The sequence below is a fragment of the Miscanthus floridulus genome, chromosome 7, assembly GCF_019320115.1.
Source record: "Miscanthus floridulus cultivar M001 chromosome 7, ASM1932011v1, whole genome shotgun sequence".
NCBI classification, from domain to species: domain Eukaryota; kingdom Viridiplantae; phylum Streptophyta; class Magnoliopsida; order Poales; family Poaceae; genus Miscanthus; species Miscanthus floridulus.
The window spans coordinates 61,781,903-61,789,618 of NC_089586.1; the positions used below are offsets into that span (position 1 = coordinate 61,781,903).

Here is a 7,716-nt window from a genome sequence, read left to right on the forward strand (position 1 = left end):
GCGAGCACTAGTAGCATTGATACAACTAATAGGAATGAGAACTAGGATATAAAGCACTTTAGAAAGTGTATAATCTATTTCACTTCCCAGTCAAGAAATTAGGATGGTTTCTATGTTCATTAACTAGGGTGTAAACTAATTAAAATGATGGTGTGATATTGAAATTAAAGAGAAATAAAAAATGGTTTTTAAGATAAAGAAACCTATATCTACACAGGAACCAAATATAATGAAATGTAATATGTATATAATGGAGAGAGAAGACACATGATTCGCCATTTTTTTTTTTGAAAAAAAAAACTATGCATCGTAATATGGTTTGTGATTGGACAAAAATTAATTTTGAAAAAAAGACTAGCTGTGGTACTGCATCAACAAGAAAACTACAAATTTGAAAAAAAAAATGGAACCACGGCAACAGCATTTACCATTATTGAAGCTTTACAGGGAACACTTCTAAATAATGCCAACACAATACCAACCCAACTTGTACGGCAACTGAGGTACCATTATCAACATACCATTTACAGTACCCAACTGAGTTTGCAGTACACGACCGACTGGCCAAATTGACCAAACGAATCAGACCCCCATCAACTCCAACAATTGCCAAAATAACATTTAGATGGCCTTGACCTTTTTTCTACAAAAAGGGAAAAAAGACAAGTAACAATTAGGTGGCCTCGCGAGGGTTCATCCACAAACATGATATCTACCTGGCTCCAAAAGGCCAGTTATTCGCAGTTGGAATTTTTTGAACTTCTAACAGGGTCCATTTAAGACACCAAAACATCAGTAGGACAATAATCAAACTGAATATGTTAATTGCAATGTAATGACATCCTTCTCTATGTGCCTTGTTCTCAATTCCTTCTCAAGTCACCTATAGGGCTGTCTGACTCATTTTTCTTGCCTATGTTGTCTGCAAATGAAAAAATCATGCACTTTGGCCTTCTGGTTCTAGTACAGAACAACTAGGATCTGCAATGTTTATACAAGAAAATTCCTTAGCATCTCTGAAAGTGGCATCAATTATTTAATTTGGATGGAACAGCAATTCGTCAGGTTTACCTTTTCGGGGTTTGAATAGGACCATCTGATTCTTCGTCACATCTCCACTACCAGCATAAGTGTTTCCCTGGAGTAAGCACAAACCACGTGAAGCATTAGTGAACGAGGCTATGGATTGGACTTCAAATGATGATCAGTTTGGCATTACTATTGCTATATAGATGTTGATATGCTCTTTGGTCACAAAAGAGCGATTTGGACATCAACATGGTCTACAAATGCAACTTTGATCACTAAACTCTAAAATCTTGGTAAGGTACACATAAAACCCAGCAAGGTTATAACATGATCAATCTACGATTTGAAACAAATTATAGGCATATTGTTTCACATGTTCAACGCAAACAATCATGAAGATATCAATAATCAAAGTTTTTAAATATTCAATGAGATGACAAACATGACAGTAAGCAAAGCAACACTGGGCATTGCTATAAGTGAGGCATTGTCTGGCAAACCAAGAATACAGGATGCTGTAGGTGGTTCAATTATTCTATTATTATTATTGGTAATGTGGTTATTAAATTATTCAACTTGTTCTACTCAATAGGATTGTCTAATCTATCACCCTTAAGAAGAACTCTAATAGACCAACTGGTCATACTACTAAACTATACCCAGTCACTTTTCCCTTGAAATCTGCACATCAAATGGTAGTGTTTTTCAATTTGTGAACAAATGCTATAACAGCATAGCACAGTAGTTTTCCACTTTTCCCCTTTTTTAATCTGCTATATGAAAGAGGGTAACAGCACATCATGGTTACTCGGTCACAACTCAAAACACCATATAAGTTGCACCTTTCTGACCCAAACCAGAATAAGTGATGTTCATAACTAGATCATATTAAGTCTGCATATGTGTTCTAAAATATGTACATGCTCTGATGCTCATCCTGAAGCCAACAGCTTTATCTAAGGATAGAAGCTACATGATGTTGCCCCCATAACAACAATTCTGATCCATGTGATCTCTTTCTATACCCAATTCTGATCCATGTGATCTCTTTCCATACCCTCAGCACTAACCACTGCATTGTGTAAGAAGATATATTCTTAGCACATAGCAAGACTACTATGGTATACATGGTGTGGCTGTTGTGCATGCTTTTATGTATGTGTGAACCCTCAAAACAGTTGATCACTGCATGCCAACTATCGATGAAAACGGATCGGATACGGACGGATATCACCGATATTACATTTGTTTTCATATTTCTGTCCGGATTCGGATTTGAATACGGATAGTGTCAACTATGTCGGATAGGATACGATTGGATATCGACATCATAAATATGCGATTTGAGTATTCGGATACGGATGCGGTATCGGATGTTGGATATCCGGACTCGGATACGGACAGATCTCAACCCCTCTAAACGGATTCGGTTTCGAATATGGTCGGAAAATATCCGTACCGTTTTCATCCCTAATGCCAACACAGACACCACAGTGGCAATACCAAAAAAGAAAAAGAAAAAGATTTCACCCAACTGAATTCACCATTCTCACTGCCTGAATCCTCCCATGCAGTAATTTTTAATACAGGAAATTAATCAGGCATGCCTCAATTCGAAGGAGGAAAGATAAGAAAAACAAATTTGTGAAGCTTAACAAAACATAAAATGTGTGGTAATTTCTTTTATAGAGTGGGACTTGTTTATGTTCCAGCATTACAAAAATTGAATGCCTCTAAGAGTTCACGCTTTTCTTTACCAAATTGCTAATAATAAACTGTTTGCCAGGGATAATCTTACTAAAACAAGGGAAGTATATCAGATATCACCTGATTGTTTTGTGCAGAGGATGGGAACATTCATTATCATGTTTATGGCTGTATTGTAGTTTCTAATGTCAGGTAGTTTATTGCTGAAATGTTTAGGGACTGATTTTGAATCCACAGCCAGGTAGTGCACTAGTGATTATATAATGTTCTGCCCCACAGAGTGTATTATGTAATTCCATATTGTGTTGTGCTTTCAGGGGGGGGGGGGGGGGGGGGGGGGGGGGCATGTTTGGACAGAGATAAGAGAGATCTAGAGTTGAATGCTCAGGTTGCTGTTGAACAGGCAAAAATTCTGGGGCAGAAACAAAGTGCTGCAATGGTCTCCATACCAATCGAACGAGGAACTCCAATTATTCAAAAAGAAAAGAGATAAACAGAACATATGATCTTAACCTTTTTTAGAGAATCTCCAATAGTTCCCAAAAAATGAATTGCTAAATCAATGAGTTTTTCCAAGTCGCTAAAAGTAGTAGGGAGAATATTTGTTGGCTTTCTCTAACCATTTACAGTATCTCGCTCCTAAAAGCTAGAAGGTAGTTTTGCATTGGGAACCCCGAACTATTTCCAAACCACCCCAGCCACTTTTATACTTTCTTTCTCTCTTGCGCATTTGCATCGGGAACCCTGTCCTTTCTCCTTATTATCCCCCACGTTGTTCTTCCTCCACCTCCAAATTGGGAGGAAACCCTTCTCGTTCCTGGGTGCCGCAGCCACCCCAGCAGCCTCCCAGCCGGCCGTAGTTACCGCCAACCGGCCACAGCCAGGCAAGGCCAGGCCAGCGGCGGCAATAGCTTGCCAGGTGGTGGCTGCGGCGGGCCAGTAGTGGCTAGGGGCAGCCAGAGGCCTCCAGGCATGGCTAGGGCATGTCAGGAAGAGCTAGCGGGTGGCGGCAACCAGATAGGGGCGGGGGCAGCTTCTATTTGGCGCTAGAAGGAAGAAGTCTGGGAGAAGTCGCGCCATGCCACTCCAAGTCGTGAAAGCACATGTATTTTTCCGCGCTTCTGGATCAGTTTCCCAAGTGCGGAAAGGTCGAGAGTTGGGATAAGGAGTTGTTGGAGAGAGCTCTTTTTCAATCGTGCCAAAAAACCAAGATTGGGCGTGGGTTTCGGAAACTCTTGGGGATGCTCTTACTGATAGACACCCCTAGAGCATAGATGCATCATTCCATCTTTTGCGAACAAGACAAGGGAAATACAATGTCATTATTATTCAAAAACCAAAAAATACCTAAAAAAATCTATGATCTTAACCTTTCTTAGTGATGAAGACACCCCTAGCTGGCTGGACCCATTTATCGTTTGCTGAATAAGATAGGATATATATAAGGGACCATTGACCATAGCATGTGTTTGGTTTGGAGACGAGGTGGGATGAGATTGCCCCATCCCTGATTTTTGGGACGGGACTGTCCCCGTTCCGTGTTTGGTTGAGAGGATAGATTCATCCCAATTTATTGTTTGGTTGGAGGGATTTAGAGGGATGGGATGACTTTTTTTTTACACCGTTAGCAAAAGTTATTAACGGGCCTCACGTATCCTCTATGGGCCTGCATGTCATCCTCTATTTCTCTCTTTTCTTTTCTTTTCTTTTGGTCTTATCTTCTGCTCACAGGATGGCGGCCGAGCACAAATCACCGCACGGAGCACAAATTGCAAAACGCGCTGCTCCGCTGCTCGTCCGCAGAGCCAATCACCCTAGCGCTGTTGCCCTCTATGTCGGTTGCCGCTGCGTCTCCTGTCCCCTATGCCTCCTGTGTCGCTGCTCCTCTTCACGCACCGCTCACCCCAGTGCTGCCCGCGCTCAGAGAGGGGCCATGGCGCCGCTCATCCAGTGCCGCCCGCTCGGAGGGAATGAGCCATGCCACCTCGTGCCACGCCACCCTCTCGGAGGGGAGGAGCCATGGCACTACAAGCTCGGTCAGGGATGGAGCCATGGCACTCTTGAGCTCAACCATGCATCCACATCGCATGCTACCCTCACCATCGAGCAACCCTTGCCACCTCACTGGAGACGTCCAGCTCCCTGTGCCAAGCTCCAACCTCTGCGTCCACCACCCGAGGGATCGAAACGGAGCAGACGACGTGAATAGGGGATGGCCCATCCCCTCAATTCTAAGGGACAGGGCTGACCTCGAATCTAGGGGAATATTCCCTCTAGGGTAGGGGCGGTCCCATCCCCTATCGTCCCTGAACCAAACACCATCAAAAACAGGCTCGCCCCAACCCATCTCCCATTGTCCCCCTCAGCCAAACACACACTTAGTTCCAACTCAGTAACTACAACATATAGATGATTCTATTTCTTCATGAATTTAAGCATACCCATACTGAGAATAACTTGCTACCAACTGGAAATAAATTGATGTTAGTTCTCAGGTTCAAAGCACAAACAAAGGAGTTGGGCCAAGTACCACCTAACAATGAGCAGTCAGCATGGTTCAAGATGCTTAAAAAACATGAGTGTATTATATACAGATGTAACCATTATTTAGTATACCTTTGAATGCAATACATGGATCCTCATTTGTAGCTATGTAGAAAGATCTACACGTATTTTGGTGTATGTTCAGGCTCAACAAATTTCAGACAGGGCAAAGTAAACCAAACAAAGGAGAGGCACCGGTGCGTAGTGGAATCCTAAGCCAGGATAGTAACGTGAAGAGAGGCAGAGGAAGACTGAAGTTGACTTGGGTAGAGGCAATAAAAGGAGACTTGAAAGGATGGAATATACCCAAAGACTTAGCCTTAGATAGGAGTGCTTGGAAGATAGTTATTCACGTGCCTGAACCTTGATTGCTTCTGCTGGGTTTCAACTCTAGCCTACCCCAACTTGTTTGGGACTTAAAGGCTTTGTTGTTGTTGTTGTTGCAAAGTAAACCAAACAAAGCCCAACTAGGAGGGATGTCCAGTCACACAAAAAAAAAGGAGGGATGTTCTAAGTGAAAATAGCATTTGCTCCTCCTTTCCTCAAACCCCAACAAAAAATGGAACTAAAAAAATAGAGAAGCCAAGTGCTCTCATTCTTGGGGCTGGTGTAGTTGCCCCCTTGAGAATTAGAATTCTTCTTTACCACTTGTGTTCTTGTGAATCTTTGTGATTGCATCAGCTTGTCGAGCTTGCTTGGTTCAGTTAGACATCGATCAATTGTGTGCTTGGGCAAAATCATTTCTCACAGGTAGGGGTGAGAACGGTACGGATATTTTCCGACCGTATTTGAGAATGAATCCGTTTAGAGGGGTTACGTATCCGATCCCGGATATTCAACATTTAATACTATATCCATATCCGAATACTCAAATCACATATTTATGATGTCGATATCCAATCGGATCCTATCCGGCATGATTGACACTATCCGTTTTCGAATACGAATCCGGACAGAAATATGAAAACAAATGTAATATCAGTCATATCCGTTCGTATCCGATCCGTTTTCATCCCTATCACAGGTGCCTATCTAGAGCGTCATCAGTTCATCAGGCTATACGCCTCAAGTTATCGCCACAATACTACTATGGCAAGAAGATCAGGAAAAGCCCCACATCACTTTCCTTTGTCACCACAAGAGGCAGATAAAGCAGAGCAAAGTCGTTAATATTACAGCGAATTGGCATGAAGATTACTCACTGATGTGATTGCTTTCTTTCTCCTTCTGCTTCTCCTCTTTGTCTCTCTGCAGCTTGGAGACAAGGCCAGCCCTCCTCTTGCCCTTGGCACTGGCATCCTCCAGTTCAGATACCGTGGAAGGCTTCTTGTCACGGACCTTCCAGACATCTCCCCGGCGGATGAGCAGCTTGGCGGCCTTCCAGCCATCGATGCTGGTGTCTATGACGGTGACATCGGTCCGGCTGCACCTCTCCCCATCGGCATCCGCGGCGCGCTCCGCCCGGCGGCGCTTCTTGGCCTTGGCGATCTTGTCCTTCTTGTCCTTGTGCGGACGCTGTGCAGGAAGGGCAGGGATCGGCTGGTCCTCGTCAGTTCTCGGGCGGGGCCGGGACTGCTTGCGGAAGGCTTTGGGGGGCAGGGTGCCCGGCGGGGCGGAGGATGGGACCGCGAAGACGTCGGAGATCACAGCAGCGAGCTGAAGCTGTTGTTGTGGCGGCGGCTGCGGGAAATTGCTAGAGCTAGGGTTTGGTCGCAAAGGGTTGCGGGGCGGGCGCTGCGCCGGCGGCGGCGGCTGCTTGGGCTTAGCAGCGACCTTCGTAGGCGGCTCTCTGACAACAACGACGAGGTCGTTGTGGTGATTGGAGGAAGAAGGCGGCAAGGGCAGGAGAGGGGGAGTTTGGGCCTGTCGGCCCCCGTAGAGGAGGTCGTCGATGTTGAGCTGGGAGGGGAAGGAGAGCCCCCCTTTGGCGTGCAGCCGATGGAGCCATGACGGCGTGCTGCTGGCGGCGGCGGCGGCGGCACTGAGCACCGTCTGGCAGCACGGCATTGCCTTCCGTCCTCTCCCCTCCGGCTGCGACGGTGGTGGTGACTGGTGGGGTGGGGACTGGGACTGGGACTCGGGGGGACGACTCAAGAAGAGGACGAAAAGGAAGGAAGAGAAGTGAGGTCCATCGGGATTACTAAGGACTTTGTTTGCTTTCCTTAAAAAAAAATAGTCTCGTCATATCCCATCGAATGTTTGACATAAGTATAGAGCATTAAATATAGATTAAAAAATAATTAATTATACAGATTATGACTAATTTACGAGATAAATTTTTTAAGCCTAATTAGTCCATGATTTGACAATATGGTGCTACAGTAACCCCATGTGCTAATGACAGGATTACTTAGGCTTAATAAATTCGTCTCGTGAATTACTAAGAACTTATGTAATTTATTTTATTATTACTATCCGAACACTCTCATGCGACAC

The 7,716-nt window shown here is 44.5% G+C and overlaps 1 pseudogene; it reads right to left on the reverse strand.

Annotated features, from left to right (window-relative positions):
- Positions 1-412: 412 nt before the first annotated feature.
- Positions 413-7,397, reverse strand: LOC136467035 (uncharacterized; annotated as a pseudogene).
- Positions 7,398-7,716: the final 319 nt, after the last annotated feature.